The following is a 19,362-nucleotide window of genomic DNA, read 5'->3' on the forward strand; positions in this document are numbered from 1 at the left end:
GCAAGAGAGACAAGCTTCTGAGCGTCCACGGAGCTCCTCTTCATGGCTGGGAAATGTACGGAGGCTGGGTCTGCGCTACGGACCTCACAGCGGCACAGCCCCGTGCTGTTACAGCTGTGCCGCAGCAAGGTCTCCCGCGCAGCCGCTTTTCTGCCGGCAAAATAAAACCACCCGAACAAGCGGCGGCCGCTTTGTTGGCAGGAGAGCGTCTCCGCCGACATAGCGCTGTTCACACGGGCGCTCGGTAAAACTTTTGTCGGTCAGGCGTGGATATTTTTTTTCACGCCCCTGACCGACAAAAGTTTTACCAACAATAGTGCTAATGTAGACGAAGCCAGAGAGTGTCACAGATCAATACAAAGTGGAATAGATTGTTCAGCATAAGTAGTTAACACACATTTCAAGGGACCATTCAAAGTGAAGTGGCTCGTTACTACCCCTCCAGTCATAGGGAGGGGAGGAACAGGGGTGGAAAAAAGCAGCTGCGGGGGGGGGGGGTGGTTAGTGGGGGTCACAGATTGTTGTAATAAGCCATAAATCCAGTGTCTCTGTTCAGTCCATGATTTTTAGTGTCTAGTAAAGTTATGAATTTAAGCTCCTAGGATTGTCTTTTGAAAGTGTTGTGCAGGTTTCCTTTGAGGATGAGGACTGATAGCTTAGACACAGAGTGATCACTTTGTGAAAAGTGTTCACCCACAGGGGATGGGGTGGTTTTGTCTTTGATCATTTTTGTCTTGACTTCATTAAATCACTAAATGCTCCATAGCGATCACTGTGCTCTCAAATGAACTCTCACAGGAAAATGATAGCAGGTGAGGCTGGAGCTCAGGATATGAAGTCTAGTGAGGTGGGTGGGCTAAGTCTGCTGACCCGGGCTGGGAGACTCGCTCCTGCTTGCTCCAAAATGCTGTGTAGACATATCCAGTGTGGTCTGACTGGTATCGGAGCCAGGGATATCAACCTCTGTAACCTGACCTGGGGAACAGGAAATAAAGCCTGGTCTACTTGGTGAGACAGAGCAATCCTCTCCTCGTTTTACAGAGCAGGGAGATTCAGGCTGACGTTCTCAAAACGGGCCACTTGCTTTAGATGCCTCCTGTTTTGGATGTCCAAGTTGTGACACATTGAGCCTGGCTTTCCAACTGAAGTCAGTGGGAGCTGTGGGATCTTAGTGTCACTGTACATAAAGTACCAGATGTCTTACACTGGGCATCCACAAATGAAAACACCACTGAAAATTTCTTGTATCAGAGATTATATATATATATATAATGTAAGCAGTGTCAGGATGAGCTCCACCCTGACATCTGGTGGTGAGGTGTGGCAAGTTGTGGAAAAAAAACTTCAGGGGCCGATCTCATTTGCATAGGCACACCCACCCCGCCTAGACTGAGGCCATAGCTGCCCAAATGGTCACTTCAGCTGTTGTGGGATCCCCAGTGTCTTTGTTATTGGGGCGGGAAGAGTAAATTGTTATTACCCTGATTATGGGAACTGTGCTTGGAACTGTACTTGGCCTTTTGTTATGATGGAGGGACTCACCATCAACTGAGTAGCACTCGCTAGGCAAGGGTCATGGGTTCCAAAACTGTGTGAATTGAGAGAGACTTGAGACAGGTATTAGTACCTGGTGGTGTGGGCCCCTTTGTGAGGGCCTGAAGCACCAATTGCACCTCTGTCTCTCTCCACTGTGGAATGTCAGAGCTAATTTTGGATCTATTAAGAGTCTTGCTACAGGTACTGGGCTGCATTCACGTTGGCCTTATGGTGCACCAGCACTAAGGCCCCCACTACTATGAGCTGAAATCACTGAGCACTGTGTCAAGTAGTGGGGAGCCAGAAGATCTAGCGTGCAGTGGTGCTGTTCGTGAGACGGCGAGCTGAGCAGAGCTGTTTGTGAGACAGCGAGCTGTGCCGAGCAGAGCCGGTCGTGGTGGAGCGGAGCAGTCTGTGAGACAGCGGTGTGTTCGTGAGATGGCGAGCTGAGCAGAGCTGTTCGTGAGACGGCAAGCTGTGCAGAGCGGAGCTGTTCGTGAGACGGCAAGCTGTGCAGAGCGGAGCTGTTCGTGAGACGGCAAGCTGTGCAGAGCGGAGCCGGTCGTGGTGGAGCGGAGCCGTTCGTGAGACAGCGGCGTGTTTGTGAGACGGCGAGCTGAGCAGAGCTGTTCGTGAGACGGCGAGCTGTGCGGAGTGGAGCTGGTCTTGGTGGAGCGGAGCCATCCGTGAGACAGCGGTGTGTTCGTGAGACGGCGAGCTGTGCAGAGCAGAGCCGGTCGTGGTGGAGCAGAGCCGTTCGTGAGACAGCGTAGCAGAGCAGAGCCCTGTGGGGCAGTCAGCTTCAGGACACGTAAGGTGCCCCTTACCCCTTTCCCCCACACACAGGCACATTTTAGCCAGACTGGGGAGTAACACTATGCAGATGAACTTTTGAACTCTGGGGCTGGACTTTTTGGACTTTGGGTGATTTGTGGATTGCTGGACTCAAGAGACGTTTGGGTGCTGGGACTCAAGAACCCGAGGGAAAGGGGCATGCCCCAATTTGCTTGGGGTGGTTTTTTTTGCTCATGGGTTGTGTTATGAATCCTGTTGGTGGTGTTTCCCCAACATAATGCCACATTGTTTCTCTCTGTTATTAAAAGGCTTTTTGCTACACTCAGACTCTGTGCTTGCGAGAGGGGAAGTATTGCCTCTTGGAGGCGCCCAGCGGGGGTGGTATATATTTGTCCCAGGTCACTGGGCGGGGGCTCGAGCCGGTTTGCATTGTGTTATTGGAATGGATCCCCTAGATATTGAACCCGGCCCTTGTTGCTGCCAACTCTGATGGGCAGAAGGGTTACATTTTTGGGGGCTCGTCCGGGATCCCTGGGTCAGTACCCCTCGCAAGCACCTGTTGAGTGATCCACTACATTGGAAAACAATTTATATATTTTTTTGTTTGTGCTTATATTTTGAGGAAATTACTGTTTGTATAATGGCTAATTTGTCAGGTTTGTTGGGCCCTGGCTCAGCAGCTTCTAGCTCAGAGGCTGCAGCCTCGGCTGATTGGAGAAAAGCTCTGGAGCAAACATTGGAAAAGGTTGTGCTGTCCCATGCTGCGTCAAACTCTTGTCGTAAGTTAAGATTATTTGCTGGGGAGGAGGAGTTTGAACCCTGGTTAGAGCATACCACTGAAATGCTGCAAGAGTGGGCCGTACCAGATGCAGAAAAGCGAAGATGCCTCATAGAGAGCCTTGGCGGCCCAGCATTAGATGTGATTCGCACCCTGAAGCTCACTGACCCTGGGGTCAGTGTGAAGGACTGCCTAGAGGCCCTTGAACACAACTTTGGGAGCGTAGAGGACCCTGAAGATAGCTACTGTAAGTTCCTTAATTCCCGACAACAAAAGGGCGAGAAGGCTTCAGCCTACATACAGAGACTGGAGAGACTGCTTCAGAGAGCTGTCATGAGGGGAGCAGTGACTGCTGAGCAGATGGATCAGACCAGACTGGCTCAAATTGTAAGAGGAACTCAGTATCAGAACCCGATTCTACTTCATCTCCAGCTAAGAGAACGACGGGAACATCCCCCAAGTTACTCCCAGCTGATGAAAGAGGTCAGAGAGGAGGAAGAAAGGCAGGCTGCCAGTGAGTTTTGGGAAGCCCAAACATCGGATCCAGCCAGCACAACACCACTGCAAGCGGCCAGTGTACTGATGGTGAGCACCAGAGAGGAACTTGCCCAACAAATGCAGGTCCTGACGGAACGGATAGCTGAGCTGCAAAGTACCATTGACCAAGTTAAGACTTCCAGGAATAAGAAGCCTCAACCGGTGGCAATTGAGAAGCCCGCACTTAGAGCCACCATCCCACCCAGGCGAAGGGGGAAAGGTCAATTCTTCTGCTACCGATGTGGTCAGGATGGACACAGTGCTGCCAAGTGCCGTAATGAAGAAAACCCCTCCTTGGTGTATGGAAAGCTGAGGATCAGTTGGGAGAGATCCGGTAGCTGCCAGAGGGTCTGGGGACGGGGACCCCCCAGGTCTGCAGGATTTGAAGATTCCCCCAGAAAAGACTGTCCAGCTGGGATCCCCGCAGGACTGATAGGGCCTCGAGCAGAGGTCACGGTGAGGATTGAAGGGGTGGAGTGTAAAGCAGTGCTTGACACTGGATCTCAAGTGACTATTATATTTCAGTCATTCTACCAGCAGATGCTTAGGCACCTGCCTATACAGCCACTGACTGGCCTTGGCCTGTGTGGCCTCAGCATGGATGAATACCCCTACCAAGGGTATGTCATAGTGCACCTGGAATTCCCAGAGGAGGTTGCTGGGGTAAGAGAAGAGGTAGACACAGCTGCCTTAATATGCCCTGACCCTAAAGGGACCTCTGATATGTCTGTGCTGATAGGGACCAACTCCAGTCTCTTCAAGGTACTCGCGGATTACTGCAGAAGGCGGGCTGGGGACCAGTACCTGAATACCCTGATGATCCATACGCTTTGTGCTGAAGCCTATAGGAAAATTGAGAGCTCTAAAAGGGAGACATCTGAGCTACCGCTTGGGGCACTGAAGTACGCGGGCACGACCCCCTTAGTAGTGCCTGCAAGGACGGAGCAAGAAGTGCTTGTCATGAGTACCTGTCTGAAAGGCAGTAAAGGGACGTTAGCAATGATAGAGCAGCTGATGGGAGGAGAGCTCCCTGAAGGAGTGCTGGTCCCCAGTGGAGTCATAACCCTACCTGCTGAAGCCCAGGAAAGGGTGACTATACTGATTGCTAATGAAACGAGTCGTGATGTTGTTGTGAAGCAAGGACAAAAGATAGCAGACCTCTTTGAGCCTGAGTCGATTGTAAAACCCCAGTGTGAAACTCAAGTTCCCACAATAGACCCAGCAAAGTTTGACTTTGGAGATTCACCAGTGTCCGAGGACTGGAAAGATCGCCTGAGGAAGAAACTTTGTGAAAGATCCAAGGTGTTCTCACTGCATGAGTGGGATGTGGGATGTGGGATGTGCAAAAGGAGTAGAGCACAATATCAGACTCCATGACTCTTGACCTTTCAGGGAGAGATCTAGGAAGATTGCTCTCTCTGAGATGGAAGATGTGCGACATCATCTTCAGGAGCTGGCTGCGAATGGCATCATTACAGAGTCCCGCAGCCCATACGCCTCACCCATTGTGGTAGTCCGTAAAAAGAATGGGAAAATTCGGATGTGTATTGACTACCGCACCCTAAACAGCCGTACTGTGGTCGACCAGTACACTATGCCTCGAGTGCAAGATGCCTTAGACTGTTTGCTGGGAAGCCAGTGGTTCTCTGTGTTGGATCTTCGAAGTGGATACTACCAGATCCCTCTGGGAGAAGAAGATAAGGAGAAGACAGCCTTCATCTGCCCATTAGGGTTTTATCAGTTCGAACGCATGCCCCAAGGGATTTCTGGAGCACCTGCCACCTTTCAACGTCTCATGGAGAAAGTTGTGGGAGACATGAATTTACTGCAAGTGTTAGTTTATTTGGATGACCTGATTGTGTTTGGAAGAACCTTAGAGGAGCATGAAGAAAGACTTCTTAAAGTGCTTGATAGGTTGGAGGATTATGGTCTGAAGCTTTCAATTGACAAATGCCAGTTCTGCAGAACCTCAGTGAAGTATGTGGGTCACATCGTGTCCCAAGAGGGTGTGAGTACTGATCCTGATAAAATAGAAGCACTCACTACATGGCCACGTCCCAGTAACTACAGAGAACTCAAGACCTTTCTCGGATTTAGTGGCTACTACCGCAGATTTGTGAAAAACTATGCTACGATTGTAAAGCCTCTGAACGATCTCACCAGGGGACATCAGTCCAGCAAGAACAAATCTAAGTCCAAGAATAAGGGGAGGTCTCCAAAGCCCCCTGTGCAGAGACACTATGGCCCATTTGAACCATTTGGGCCATGGTGGGATGAGAGATGTGAAAGGGCTTTTCGAGAAATCATTACTTGCCTAACTCATGCTCCAGTCCTAGTTTTTGCTGACCCAAGCAAACCCTTTATCCTGCATACTGATGCCAGTTTGGAGGGTCTGGGAGCAGTCCTGTACCAGGAAGTGGAAGGCAAACGTAAACCTGTAGCCTTTGCCAGCCGAGGATTGTCTGATAGTGAAACTCGCTATCCCACCCACAAGCTGGAATTTTTGGCCCTGAAATGGGCCATCACTGAGAAATTTCGAGACTACTTGTATGGTGCTCAGTTCCAGGTGTGGACAGACAACAATCCACTGACTTATGTGTTAACAAGTGCTAAGCTGGATGCTACAGGGCAGAGATGGGTAGCCGCCTTGGCTAGCTATGAGTTCAGCATTCAGTACCTATCAGGGAGAAGCAATGTAGATGCAGATGCATTGTCCAGGCGTCCACAGGCTCCAGAAGTTGCGGTGATACCCACAGATGGAGTGAGAGCTATTTGCAGTGTGAGTCGCCGAGAGCCAGAGGCCCGTGAGAGCCTTCAGGGATGTGTTGCAGAAGCTTTGGGCCTGCCCCCTGAATGCATGCCTTCTGCTTCAGTGAACTATATTGCATTGGACCAATCTCCTTTGCCCATGCTCAATGCGGCGGACTGGCAAGAAGCCCAGCGGCAAGATATTGACATTCGTGATACACTACTTGCCAAAAGGGAGGGGCGAAGCCCAGCTGCGGTTGTCCCACCTAACCCGGAGGGTAAACTACTATTGAGAGAATGGACCAAACTAAAACTGATTCAGGGAGTGCTACACCGAATGACCACTGACCCTTTACAAAAACAACGAGCACAACTAGTGCTGCCAAAAAAGTACAGAGCCCTGGCCATGAGGGCTCTGCATGATGACTTTGGGCATTTAGGGATGGAGAGGACCCTGGAACTTATTCGTAGTAGGTTCTATTGGCCCCGAATGGCTGAAGATGTTCGCAGGAAATGTGAGACTTGCGCTCGATGTGTTCAAAGGAAAACTCTGCCCACGAGGGCTGCATATCTCAAGAACATCACCAGCAACAAACCTTTGGAATTGGTATGCATTGATTTCTTGTCTGTAGAGGTAGACAAGAGGAATGTTGGGAACATTCTAGTAGTGACTGACCATTTTACGCGGTATGCACAGGCATATCCCACACGTGATCAGAGGGCCACCACCGTCGCTCGAGTATTGTGGGACAAATATTTCTCAGTCTATGGATTCCCGGCTCGGATACACTCTGATCAGGGGCGGGATTTTGAGAGTCACCTTCTGAAGGAGGTGCTGAAGATAGCAGGAATTAAAAAGTCTAGGACAACGCCTTATCACCCCCAAGGTGATCCTCAGCCAGAGAGGTTCAACCGAACCCTATTAGATATGTTGGGAACTTTGCGACCAGAGCAGAAGGCAACCTGGAGCCAGCATGTCGCATTTCTGGTGCATGCCTACAATGCCACAAAGAACGATGCTACGGGAGTCACCCCATATCTCTTGATGTTTGGGCGAGAACCAAGATTACCCATAGACTTGTGCTTTGGTGTATCAGAGGATGGAGATAGCTATGAAACTCACCAGCAATATGTATCCCGACTAAGAGAAAAGCTGCAGGATGCTTATCGCTTAGCTACCGCTGCGGCTCGGAAGAACGCAGACCGCAACAAACATCGATATGATGCTAGAGTGCGTTCGCAGGAGCTCCAGCCGGGGGACAGAGTCCTGCTGCGAAATTTGGGTATTGCTGGCAAACACAAGATAGCTGACAGATGGAAGGCAATACCTTACCTGGTGATGGAAAAGCTGGGAGATCTGCCGGTCTACAAGATCAAACCTGAAGACGGCCCAGGGCAAATAAAGACGGTGCATAGAAACCTTTTGCTCCCTGTGGGGGAATTGGTAAGCATCCCTTATGAGACGGGCCACGACAGGGCAGCCGGGCAGAACAGAGGTGCTAGACCCAAGCCGCCATCCAAAACAGACAGCGGGCCCCCTGCAGCTAACTTACCCCTATTCTGCACATCTGAGAGTGAGTCTGAGGAGGAAGACACAACCCTGGTGTATCCTGGGATGGAGACAAGATTTCAGTCTCGATCAGCTGAACCAAACGAGAGTTTTCCCTCTTCCGCCCTAAACCCCATGGCGGAATTATTTAGGCCCCTTTCTGACACCCCGGTGCCGCTGATGAGACCCCCCTGTGATGACACACACAGGTTATTGGACAGTGGAGACACACAGGTAGAGGATGCCCTGGGCACCTTGAACCCTCCAGCGTTAGAACTAGGAGTGCAGGGGCCTACGCCAGTAGCCGAGGGACCCTCCAGGGAAGCCTCTCCATCCGTCACTCAAGAGGATGTTCCCCCTACCTCGGCAACAGAGAGTCTCAATAGACGAGACAGGGTGATAAGACCAGTGAAACGGTTAACTTATGATGCACCTGGGGTGACTAGTGAGGAGCCAATACATTTAGCACACAGGCTTGTGGAAGCTAAAGTGGGCTTCCTGAGGCCCTTTGGAGGAAACCAATGAGTTGGTATAAAGGGCGTGTGATTTGTCGGGACGACAAATTCTCGGCTGGGGGGAGGATGTAAGCAGTGTCAGGATGAGCTCCACCCTGACATCTGGTGGTGAGGTGTGGCAAGTTGTGGAAAAAAAACTTCAGGGGCCGATCTCATTTGCATAGGCACACCCACCCCGCCTAGACTGAGGCCATAGCTGCCCAAATGGTCACTTCAGCTGTTGTGGGATCCCCAGTGTCTTTGTTATTGGGGCGGGAAGAGTAAATTGTTATTACCCTGATTATGGGAACTGTGCTTGGAACTGTACTTGGCCTTTTGTTATGATGGAGGGACTCACCATCAACTGAGTAGCACTCGCTAGGCAAGGGTCATGGGTTCCAAAACTGTGTGAATTGAGAGAGACTTGAGACAGGTATTAGTACCTGGTGGTGTGGGCCCCTTTGTGAGGGCCTGAAGCACCAATTGCACCTCTGTCTCTCTCCACTGTGGAATGTCAGAGCTAATTTTGGATCTATTAAGAGTCTTGCTACAGGTACTGGGCTGCATTCACGTTGGCCTTATGGTGCACCAGCACTAAGGCCCCCACTACTATGAGCTGAAATCACTGAGAGCTGAAATCACTGAGCACTGTGTCAAGTAGTGGGGAGCCGGAAGATCTAGCGTGCAGTGGTGCTGTTCGTGAGACGGCGAGCTGTGCAGAGCGGAGCCGTTCGTGAGACGGTGAGCTGAGCAGAGCTGTTTGTGAGACAGCGAGCTGTGCCGAGCAGAGCCGGTCGTGGTGGAGCGGAGCAGTCCGTGAGACAGCGGTGTGTTTGTGAGATGGCGAGCTGAGCAGAGCTGTTCGTGAGACGGCAAGCTGTGCAGAGCGGAGCCGTTCGTGAGACAGCGAGCTGTGCAGAGCAGAGCCGGTCGTGGTGGAGCGGAGCCGTTCGTGAGACAGCGGCGTGTTCGTGAGACGGCGAGCTGAGCAGAGCTGTTCGTGAGACGGCGAGCTGTGCGGAGTGGAGCCGGTCGTGGTGGAGCGGAGCCATCCGTGAGACAGCGGTGTGTTCGTGAGACGGCGAGCTGTGCAGAGCAGAGCCGGTCGTGGTGGAGCAGAGCCGTTCGTGAGACAGCGTAGCAGAGCAGAGCCCTGTGGGGCAGTCAGCTTCAGGACACGTAAGGTGCCCCTTACCCCTTTCCCCCACACACAGGCACATTTTAGCCAGACTAGGGAGTAACACTATGCAGATGAACTTTTGAACTCTGGGGCTGGACTTTTTGGACTTTGGGTGATTTGTGGATTGCTGGACTCAAGAGACGTTTGGGTGCTGGGACTCAAGAACCCGAGGGAAAGGGGCATGCCCCAATTTGCTTGGGGTGGTTTTTTTTGCTCATGGGTTGTGTTATGAATCCTGTTGGTGGTGTTTCCCCAACATAATGCCACATTGTTTCTCTCTGTTATTAAAAGGCTTTTTGCTACACTCAGACTCTGTGCTTGCGAGAGGGGAAGTATTGCCTCTTGGAGGCGCCCAGCGGGGGTGGTATATATTTGTCCCAGGTCACTGGGTGGGGGCTCGAGCCGGTTTGCATTTTGTTATTGGAATGGATCCCCTAGATATTGAACCCGGCCCTTGTTGCTGCCAACTCTGATGGGCAGAAGGGTTACATATATATATATATATAAATTTCTTATATGATTCACCGATGTCACGGTGCGGGACTCACCCCTGTGGCGCTTCCTGCTGGTCGTCCTTGGGAATTAGCTCTTCCAGGCTCCGGAGCGCCCTCTGCAGGCTGGTGTCCCGCTTGCCGCTGGCCCCCGTGTCCCTCCCGGACCACGGTGCCCCTTTACCCAGGGTGCTGCCCCCTGCAGTACCCCGCACATTTGGGTCTCCCCTCCCCAGGGAACCCTCACCCTCTATCCCCACCTCACCTCCCCAGCTCCTTTGGCCTTCCCCCAGCCCTGCTCCACCTCAGGTACTATGGTATGCTCACCAGCAGCCCGGCCCGTCTCCCTCTACAGCTCGAGGAGACTCTCTGCTCCTGGCCTACTGCCCTCTTATAAGGGCCAGCTGAGCCTGCTTCCCCCAATCAGCCTGGGAACTGCTTGCTCCCAGCCACAGTCCTGGGCTGTTTTAAGCCCTTTAAGGCTGGAGCAGGTGACCACCCTGCTACAACCCAACTTAACCAGTTAATGAACCAACCTGATAGCTTTCTTTGACAGGGTAACAAGCCTTGTGGATGGGGGGAAGTGGTAGATGTGGTATATCTTGACTTTAATAAGGCTTTTGATACTGTCTCACATGACCTTCTCATAAACAAACTAGGGAAATACAACCTAGATGGAGCTACTATAAGGTGGGTGCATAACTGGTTGGAAAAGCATTCCCAGAGAGTAGTTATCAGTGGTTCACAGTCATGCTGGAGGTGCATAATGAGTGGTTCGGGGTTGGGTTCTGTTCAATATCTTCATCAGTGATTTAGATAATGGTATAGAGAGTACTCTTATAAAGTTTGCGGACCATACCAAGATGAGAGTGGTTGCAAGTGCTTTGGAGGATAGGATTAAAATTCAAAATGATCTAGACAAACTGGAGAAATGATCTGAAGTAAATAGAATGAAATTCAATAATGACAAATGCAAAGTACTCCACTTAGGAAGGAACAATCAGTTGCACACATACAAAATGGGAAATAACTGCCTAGGAAGGAGCACTACGGAAAGGGATCTGGGGGCTCATAGTGGATCACAAACTAGATATGAGTCAACAGTGTAACACTGTTTCAAAAAAACCAAACCTCATTCTAGGATGTCTTAGCAGAAGTGTTGTAAGCAAGACACGAGAAGTAATTCTTCCACTCTACTCCCAGCTGATTAGACCTCAACTGGAGTATTCTGTTCAGTTCTGGGCACCACATTTCAGGAAAGATGTGGACAAATTGGAGAAAGTCCAGAGAGGAGGAAGAAAAATGATCAACGGTCTAGAAAACATGACCTATGAGGGAAGATTGAAAAAAATTGGGTTTGTTTAGTCTGGAGAAGAGAAGACTGAGAGGGGACATGATAACAGTTTTCAAGTACATAAAAGGTTGTTACAAGGAGAAGGGAGGAAAACTGTTCTCCTTAACCTCTGAGGATAGGACAAGAAGCGATGAGCTTAAATTGCAGCAAGGGTGGTTTAGGCTGGACATTAGGAAAAACTTCCTAACTGTCAGGGTAGTTAAGCATGGAATAAATTGCCTAGGGAGTTGTGGAATCTCCATCATTGGAGATTTTAAGAGCCGGTTAGACAAACACCTGTCGGGGTGGTCTAGATAATACTTTGTCCTGCCATGAGTGCAGGGGACTGGACTAGATGACCTCTTGAGGTCCCTTCCAGTCCTATGCTTCTATGATTTTATTATCTCCACAGATAGAAAACAACTGTAGGATATGGCTAGCAAGAACCACACAGTTGTCACACAGTTCTTCTTTGTGGCTTTTTCCAACATCCTGGAGCTCCGAGTTTCACTTTTTTTTCTGGTGCTGCTGTTGTACCTCATCACCGTGGTGGGCAACGTCCTCCTCATCACGATCACGGTGGTGGACCCTGCCCTTCAGTCCCCCATGTATTTCTTCCTTCGGAATTTGGAATTTCTGGAAATCTGTTATACCTCGTCCACTATCCCCAAGATGCTGGTGAACTTATTCTCCGAGGACAAGAGTATTTCCTTCCTGGGCTGTGCCACACAGATGTATTTCTTCGCCTTCCTGGGGATCACTGAGTGTTGCCTGCTGGCTGCCATGGCATATGACTGTTACATGGCCATATGTCACCCACTGCGCTACACGACCATGATGATCAGAGGTGTGTGTCTCCAGCTCTCAAGTGTGTCCTGGCTCATTAGGGTGTTGGTGGGAGTCGGGCAGACAACTTTCATATTCCCTCTGCCCTACTGTGGGCCTAATAGCATCAACCACTTCTTCTGCGACCTGCCCCCGCTGCTGAAGTTGGCCTGCACAGATACCTACAGGAATGAAATAGCTGTTTACACCATCGCTGTCACCTTCATCATGGTCCCCTTCCTGCTCATCCTTGTATCCTACATCCGTATCCTCCACGCTATCCTCAGTATTCTGTCAGCCGCGGGCAGGAGCAAAACTTTCTCCACCTGCTCCTCCCACCTCATCGTGGTGACCTTGTTTTCGGGTCTGGCATCGTGACATATCTGAGGCCCAAATCCAGCTACTCACTCGGCAGCAACAAACTGCTTTCCCTGTTCTACTCAGTGGTGTCTCCAATGCTGAACCCTTTGATCTACAGCCTGAGGAACAAGGAGGTAAAGGAAGCCCTGAGAAGGGTGATGGCCAGAAAAATACTTATTTGAAAAGTGGGGGGGAAAATATTATTTTAATAGACTTGTGATGGATTTGGAGTTGCCTGTTGTAGCCTGATCTATGAATCATATATTAATTAGATTGATTACTTAAGAATTCCCAGTTATCACTCTGAGGTATTGAAGGTTCTTGTCGCAGTATCAGGCCCAGTATTATTAAAGTTACAGTTCAGTTGGGAACCCCGATGTCCACGATTGCAATACTCACACTTTAGGAACCCTTCTGTCTTTGCAATAGTTTATTAATACATTCAGCAAAGTCACAAACACTCTAACCCAGCAAGGTAGACTGAAATAATACATACTGTACATCTGAACATCCATATACTCCCACCATCCCTTGCAGAACAACCAGAAATGTTAGCCATTATCTTCCTCATCACCATCACCTTCTTCATTATCACCAGTGGCCATCATCCTGGCACCTCCCAAGGGCTACTTCTCTCTCTCCCCCTGCACACAGGCTGGGATACAACTTTTATAATACGTTATGTCAGGGGTAGTCAATAGGTGGACTGCGGGCCAAATCCAGACTGCCAGATGTTTTTGAATGGACTTCAAAATCTTTTAAATTACTTGTTGTTATTATTGTTACTGTGGTGTGAAAAATGTTTCTCTGAAGTCTGGACCTTGACTATACCTTGACTAAGAAATTTGGACCTTGACAAAAAATAATTAACAACCCCAGTTTTACAGGATACAGGCCTGTAGGTTCCTTGAATTACTGCTGAATAAAATAAATTCTAAAGCGAGTTCTATGGGCTACCCTGTAGCAGTCTGTGAATACTGTATGATGTTTGTCTGAATATTGTAAAGATGTTTTTGTATGCACCTATTGGGTTAATTGAACAGCCGGGTGTTCAGGAAACGACCTAGGAAGATGGACAATAGCTCAGAGAAGAGCTCCTCTGCAAACACCAAGGACAATTAACTGTGACATGCTACCTCTGCCCACCCATGGTGGGTCTGCTAGCCCAACTTTCCCAGGACTGCATCCCTCCTGAATAGAGGAGAGCCTGGTTTGCTGAGATGGTTTAGAGGGTGCAATTGCCTCCTGACCTCCAGAGGCTGGGGGGGTTCTTCGAGGAAGCATAGCCTGCCTTGTCTCTTGCTGTGCTGTGTTCCTACTGTTAAGATTAAACACTGTTTTAAGAAGGCTGTTTTGGGTCACTGTTATCACCGCAGGTCTAGGGTCCCCAAGTGGCCATGCACTTGTACCGAGTCCAGTCAGACCTGCTGAGTAATACTGGATGATTTTAAATTTGGTTTAGAAAGAGCTCAGCAGACCCTGGCTTGCCAGACCTCACACACTGATTGTCAAATTTCTCAGGTTTACTGTAAAAGAAAAATAATAATGCAGCCAGCTCTTGGGGGGGTGGAGGGGGGAGAGCAGCTTTGGGGGATGCCACAAAATGAGAGAATGATTTTTCAAGGTTTTGAGAAAGACGTGGCTGAACAGAGATCAGCTTTCAGAAGAGCAAGGGACCCTGCCAAGCAGCGAGGGCTCAAATATTTGATAAAGTTTCCAGCTCAGTTTCATGTCCAGGCTCGTGAGGAAGTGCATCAGTTCCAAAAGCCACAAGGCTCGGAACATTTTGTAACTAGCCTAAAATGAATCAAGTCCCTGTTCTGTTCTAAACCACGTTTACTTGGCCTCCGTTGATGATATTGCAATCTTCAGAAATGCATGGGCAGGGCATAAGGCTCACAGAGAAATTGTGCTGAAGAGACTCAAAGGGTTTGTCCACTGCAAAGAAAAACCCACGGCTGGCCCATGCCAGCTGACTCAGGCTCGCAGGGCTCGGCTTGTGGGGCTGTTTCATTGCAGTGTAGACTTCTGGGCTAGGGCTGGAGTCCAAGCTCTGGGACCCTCCAATCTTGCCGGGTCCTAGAGCCTGTGTTCTAGCCTGAGCCTGGAAGTCTACACTGCAATGAAACAGCCTCACAAGCCCAAGTCAGCTGGCATGGGCCAGCTGCAGGTGTCTAATTGCTGTATAGACATACCCAAAGGTGCTGGTCTCACAGTAAAAGTGTCAAAATGCAAGCTAGGGGCGAAAGTCCCTTATCCAGGCCATTGGCAGGACGGGGCCAGATTTGCCAGAAACCCTTACAAGTGGACTCCATTGTTAACTGGTCTGTACCCTGAACCAAAAAGCAAATTCAGTCTTTTAGAGGCTTGCCGAATTATTACCAAAGACTCGTGGAAGGTTTCAGCAACATTGCGACTGCGATGACAGACCTCTGCAAAAGACCCAGCCTGCCAAGGTGGTTTTGACTACAGCCTGTCAGGAGGGCTTCGCTCAAGTGAAAAGACTTCTGTCAGCGACACTGGCTCTAGCCGGTCCAAATTTGGATAAAATGTTTGAACTCTGCACAGATTCATCAAGTACAGGCCTGGGAGCCGCACGGATGCAAGCAGGCAAGGGCAATAAGAAGCGTCCTATTGCTTTTTTTAAGTAAACAACCCATCACTGAACAAAATTACTCAGTCATCAAAAGGAAATATGCAACTGTGGGGCAACTAAGGCTATACCTACGGCCCAGGAAGTTCAGAGTCCTAACAGACCATTCTCCACTGGCAGGGCGTCACGGAACAGGAGGTACCAGCTCCAGACTGCAAGGCTGGAGTCCAGACATTCATGAGTACGGTATGGAAACTGCACACATGAAGGGCAAGGAACATGTGTGACAGAAGCACTGTCCAGGCACGAGGGTTCTGAGCCAACGCATGTGGATTAGCCAGTGGCTAACCCTACTGCCTCAGTGAGAGTGGGGGAGGTGTGACCCAGGAATCCCGTGGTGCCAAGCGGCAGAGGGGTTGCCTAGGGTTTTACGGGAAGGCCCTGGGTTGGATATCTGCATAACTCTTCACTCAATGGTGGCATGTGAGGTCTCTACCAAGAGCTGGCAGCCCACTAGGCATCCTAATCGGTGTGAAATGTGGGTGTGGATAATATTGAAGGAGTCGTGTGTCCATACTCAAAACAAAGTCTTTAAGGTCTTGGCCTTAAGGCAGGTCATGTGGGTCGGAGGTGTTCCTACCAGGCAGGGGGTAACTGTGACCTTAAGAGCCCCTGAGTCAGCAAAGGGCCCTCTAGACTGTAACTCGCAACAGGCCTGACACACTCACTATACCCAACACACTGTTGTCGTCATGTGTATCTAAGAGGTGTCACGTTAGGTATCGTATGCAAAATGGTGACGCTGCTCCCGAAAATCCTTGTGTTCTGTGTGTACGGGTTGTGTATAGCAAGTTCTGTATATGTGCGGGAAATATGTTCTTAAAATGGCATTTGGAGGCCGTACATAATCCAAGTCTGCCCTAGACAAAGGAATATGGATTTACCTGTCTGATCGGCTTAATTACAGGGAGAGGACAATAAAAGGACATCTCCATATAAGGTAAACAAAGCAATCAAGCTAATAAGTGATGGAGGAAACAATGTAGTGAGCACACTGGGGGTCTGAATCTGCACCTCAAGGAAAGCTTTCTAACTCGTGAGACAGACAATGGACTTTGGAAAATACAAGCAGGAGCAAAAAGCCATTCTAGTTATCCCTCAATTTGGGGACAAAGATAACAGCACCCTCTGATTCTGTGGAAGTTGGATCCCTGGCCTGGAGGGCTAAAGATGCTGGTAACTTGATGTGAGTGAGAAAACTGCTTAGGCAAAGATTGTAACTTACTAAGATTTAAGTTTTAGTCACTAGAAAGCATGGTTTGGTTTGGTTTGTTTGTAACCAGACCTGTATCTTCTTCTCTTGCTTAGTATCATTTACATTTCTGTTCCTTGTTAATAAACTTATCCTTAGTTTTACTATAAACCAATTCAGTGCTGTGATCTTGAAGTGAAGTGTGAGTCTGCAGCTAAACTAACAGTCTGGTGTGCGCGCTGCCTCTTTGGAATCAGTGAACTCAATAATTTCTGAGTGTGCAGTGACAGGGACTAGACACTGCAGGGATATGTCTTTGGGGAACTCAGGAACTGGCGGTCAGTGATGGCTACCTGCAAGGCAAGGTTAAGATTGGCAGAATCTTGAGGAGCTTACTATGAAGCAGTCAGATGGGTGTGGGAGGGAGCAATACACAGTCTAACCTCCAGCAAAGCTCACTCTTGCTAAAGTGGAGGGGTGACACAGTGGCTTATGGTTCTGGGTTCCCTGAGCAGACCCTTATCTCCCTGTCTGGACAGGCAGGCATTGTGTATTGTACGCCTCTTGGTGTAGGCCTATTTGCATACTGAGCCAGATGCAAATTGAGAGAGTGCAAAATCTACAAAGTAAATCTGCAGGGTGAAACAAAGAGTGGAGGGGGTGTCCTGTTTGTGAATAGGATCAAAGGATTGGTCTGGTGTACCAGGGAGTGCAAAGAAACTCACTGAGTCCTTCACCTGGGAGAAAAAGTGACCGTGCATTTGTTTCATGACAGCAGGGTCCCAGCCAGCCTGACTGTAAAGCGCTGCAAGGATCCAGGTGACAGACACTCTACAAGACACAAGAGTATCTTGGGAATTAAGTCTAGGCTCTAGAATGTATGTTATGTATGTAACCCTTTGTTTCCAATACTTCTACTTTCTGCTATTTGGATCTCTGTGCTTTGTTCAATTAACATCTACTTGTTTAAACTATAAACGTATCTAAGTGCTGTGTGTTAAGCAGAGTGGTGCTCTGAGGTGGAGCTGATAACCTGGGCTGCACTGATCCTTTGGGAGCAGCCAATCTGTGACTACCGCAAGTGTCCAGTGGACAAGGGGCTGGATGCTCCAGGGAGATGCTCGGGGGTTGGAGAGTGTCTATTACTAACCTGCAGAGTGACCGTGGGGCCTGCAGAGGCCTAGGGGGAGTGCATGTGTTGCCCTTGGTCGGTGGAGATGGGGCGTTGACCCCCGGCAGGCACAGTCAGGGTCAAGAGGTTGTGTCAGTTTTATTACGGTAGCACCTAGAAACTGTATTCACCCAGAATGACTTGCCCAAATTGTGGGAGTTGTGAAAAGAACTGAGCTCTCTACAGCGCAAGGTACCATCAGCAAGGATACTGGATGGTAGCACACTTTTTTTCTCCCCAACATTCTCCCCAAGGCCGCCTGCACCTCTTTGTTCCTCAGGCTGTAGATAACGGGGTTCAGCATGGGCGTGAGGACAATGTACACCAGGCCGAATGGCCTGTCTCTGCCCCCTCCATAACTTGACTTGGGTCAGAAATTGATAATACTCACGGATCCATAGAATACAGTCACCGCCACGAGGTGTGAGGAGCAGGTGGAGAAGGCTTTGCGCCTTCCCTCAGCAGAAGACATCTTGAGGATGATGTGGGCATAAGACACAAGGATCAGCAGGCCAGGGGCCATGACCACCAACACGACCACCACAAATATCTCCACCTTGTTCAGGTAGATGTCGGCGCAGGCCAGCTTCAGAAGAGGGTTGATGCACCACAAGAAGTGGTGAATCTCAAATCACTAACATCTGGGTCAGAGGAGCAATGGGTCAGAGGAGACTTAAGTGTATAAAATAATTAATTGTTTAGAGGCGGTAGATTAGGCCCTTCTGTTCTCCCTGTCTCATAACACAAGAACAAGGGGCCTGTGACCCAGGAACCCCTTTGGTGCCAAGTGGCAGAGGGCATAGGTTTTTACAGGGATCCATTGGGTTGGATATCTGCATAATACCAAAGGGTGACATGTGAGATTACGAAGAGCCAGCTGTCCACTGGTCATCATAATCAGTGCAAAATGTATGTACGGATAATATTTAAGGAGTTATGTATCTATACTAGGCAAAGAAAAACACAAAATCCTTCACCTGGGAGGCAACTGACAGGGTATTTGCTTCAGGAAACCTGGGTCATGGCCAAGGCTAGCTGTAATGCTCTGCAAGCATTTTGGGGTGAGCAATATTCTGCAAGACATGAGAGTCTCCTGTTAATCAAGTGTGGGCTCCAGAACGCAGGGTATGATTTTGTTTTATATGTAACCATTTGTTCCCAATACTTTTACTTGCTGCTACTTGACTCTCTGTGGTTCCGTAAATAACATTAGACTTCTTTTGACTGTAGCCATATCTTAGTGCTGTATGTCAAGCAGAGCCATGATCTGAGGTGGACCTGGCTCGGGTGTTGGAGTGAGCCTGTCGCTAACCTGTACAGTAACAGCGGGGCCTGCATAGGCCTAGAAGGGAGTGCTTGTGTCACCCATGACCAGTGGATTTGGGGAGCTGACCCCCGGCAGGCACAGACTTGGCTTCCCCACGCTAAGGGCAGGTGGCAGTGGGTGCCGCACAACCCCAGGCACCCATGAGAAACATCACAGGGACAGACAATAAAATTAAAAGATGTCAAATTCTGAACCAATAAATACCGTTTCCCATGATGTGTGATTAGACTGTAGTCATGAAAGCAGGACTGGACATTTGTATGGCTAACAAGAATAGCCAGAGTTATCATATGTAATGATGATAATACCTATTACTCTAAGCAGCAGGTTGTTTTTCTCTAGGGACCAGACAGAGACTCTCAGCTATTCTGCTGCAAAAACAAGACAACCCTG

At 49.4% G+C, this 19,362-nt stretch overlaps 1 pseudogene; it reads left to right on the top strand.

Annotated features, from left to right (window-relative positions):
• The window catches only part of LOC119567725, a 35,814-nt pseudogene extending 23,006 nt beyond the window's left edge, over positions 1 to 12,808 (top strand).
• The last annotated feature ends 6,554 nt before the right edge of the window (positions 12,809 to 19,362 follow it).

Source organism: Chelonia mydas, chromosome 14 (genome assembly GCF_015237465.2).
Source record: "Chelonia mydas isolate rCheMyd1 chromosome 14, rCheMyd1.pri.v2, whole genome shotgun sequence".
NCBI classification, from domain to species: Eukaryota; Metazoa; Chordata; order Testudines; family Cheloniidae; genus Chelonia; species Chelonia mydas.